General features: G+C 24.2%; 1 protein-coding gene across 5 annotated transcripts in view; it reads left to right on the top strand.

The window, feature by feature from the left end:
• The window catches only part of LOC108749589 (disheveled-associated activator of morphogenesis 1), a 64,194-nt gene that overhangs the window by 37,017 nt on the left and 24,906 nt on the right, over positions 1-2,271 (top strand). The window contains exon 1 of one of the 5 annotated variants that reach the window (XM_018488371.1): positions 1,901-1,959. The exons of the other annotated variants lie outside the window; for them this stretch is intronic. The gene's annotated coding sequence lies outside the window, so the exon portion shown is untranslated. Of the gene's footprint in view, positions 1-1,900; positions 1,960-2,271 lie in introns of those variants that run through there. 5 annotated transcript variants of the gene reach the window in all.

Raw genomic sequence — 2,271 nt, 5'->3', positions numbered from 1 at the left:
AACATGTATAAAAATGTATAGATAAATACATATATACAAAATATGTCTATATATAGACATATTTTTTTGTAAAATAAAAGAAATAAACATATTTCTTTGCTTTGTAAAATTATTGTAAAATTTCATATAAAAAAAATAATAGTAATGAGTAAAAAAATAATAGTCATGAGAAGACATAAAAAATAATTAAAAGATAATTTTCATCTTTCTTTCACAAAAAGTTAAATTGTTCTTATCTCTCCAAACTTCTTATAAAAAAACAATGCGGAAATTATCCTTTAATATTTTATCTCTTAATATTGTTATTTTTCTTGTATCAAATAGAAATTTTACAAAAGAAAGAAATTTATATGAACAAATAATATACATTTTATATATGTATTTATACATATATGTGTTTATATATATTTATATGTTTTACAAATATAAATCTTCTTACAGGGGTTTTTTCAATCTAAAAGTTTTAAAGTTTAAAGTTTTAGTTTACATATACGAAATATATATATAATACATACATAAAATACATATTAAAATACATATTAAAATAACATTAAAATACATATTAAAATAACAGTTTTTTCCTATGTATACATTTTCTTGTAAAGATGATTCGTAAAAATGAGCATATAGCTACTCCATTTTCTGACTTAATTATTCGATGAAAGTATTGTGAGACTGTTAAAACCATTATCCATTAATGATTGCGTATTAAAGTTTATTATTATTATTACAGTAATATATTGTATATGACTAACGAACAATAGATTACTTATTAATCACTAATACTTATCTAAGGCGTCATGATCAAGTTAATAAAGAATCTGTTTTAATGTCTTTTTTATTCTTATGATTTAATATTACATAATGAATGCTTAAATAATTGATGATGACACTGATATATCTTTTAAAATGTTATTTATTTTTATATGTTTATATACAATTGCCATGCTACGTGTAAATTGATAATAATAGTAAATCATAATTCACGCGTAATGGATATATATATATATTTTCTTTTTATGAGAAAAAATTTTTAAGACGGATTATAACGTGAAGTTTCAGAAAGTGTGTTTACAAATCTGTAAATCGTCATAGTGTAATAGCGAGTGCATGATAGAACTTGCCATGTATGATAGAACTTGCATTGAAAATAATAACTTTTGAGAATACATATCTCACAAGATTAAAATATGAATACTTATTTTAAATAAAATTTATCATATTTAAAAAAATTATTTTAGATTCTGATATCATTTTCTTGTTAAAAAAATAAAAAATTAATGAATTAATTAATTAATGACAGTATATCAAGTATTACATTTTTTAAAAACTTTTTTTCTTATAAAAAAAAAGGCTGTAAATCGAGTGGTCCCATCGAGGACATCACAATGATATGCATAATCGCACGATAACTGGCGCACGATAATTGACGTTGTTCTGTTTTTCCGGCGCGATAAGAATTTTAAAGTGCGAGATAAGAGAATTTCTTGCTTATGAAACTGGTTGGTGACTCAAATTCTCGAGTATTTACGTGCGAACGAAACAGTTTTCATTTGCAAAGTACGCAAAAATAAAAATCGCGATTAATTAAAAGGAGGATTACAATTATGTCGATGTGAAAGAAAAGTTATCGTAAAAAATCTCTGTTAGAGGATATGTCAATTATAATTGAATCATTTTTCTGTATGCTATAATCGAGTGAAAGAGAAGTCTTATTATAGCACTCTTATTATAGCACACAGAAAAATAATCTCACTATAATTGTCCTTCAACGATGAAGACTGAGATACAAGGTCAACTTTTTGTGGCTGAACTAGTGTACACTTTTGAAACTAAACGTGAAATGATTATATGTTCGATGTTTGTTGAAAGCGAGAAAGAGAGTTCTAGTACAGGAATAGAAAACAGACCAATAGCGACTTGCTCGGAGCCATAATTGAAAAGTGGCGCTTTTTTCACGTGTGTGATTAAATTATGAAGAAATTTTAATTGTTGACACATGAAACGCTTTTGCTATCTTAATTTGCTGCGTTAACTTAACACATCACTTCTGATTTACTCCGTGTTTGAGAAAAAAAATAAGAAATAGAGTTTTAATTATAAATTATGCGAAATTTATTTGTTAAGATATAGCATAATTTCTTATTTATATTTCCATACATATATTTCCATACATATATTTCCAATTTATGTAGTACCTCTCTTCAATGATAACTGCATATATTTATAGATTAAACTCTATTTTAAACATATATATATATATATATATAT

Source organism: Trachymyrmex septentrionalis, unplaced genomic scaffold, assembly GCF_001594115.1.
Source record: "Trachymyrmex septentrionalis isolate Tsep2-gDNA-1 unplaced genomic scaffold, Tsep1.0 scaffold30, whole genome shotgun sequence".
NCBI classification, from domain to species: domain Eukaryota; kingdom Metazoa; phylum Arthropoda; class Insecta; order Hymenoptera; family Formicidae; genus Trachymyrmex; species Trachymyrmex septentrionalis.
Note: the sequence above shows the minus strand (reverse complement) of the source record. Positions and strands in the feature narration are given on the sequence as shown.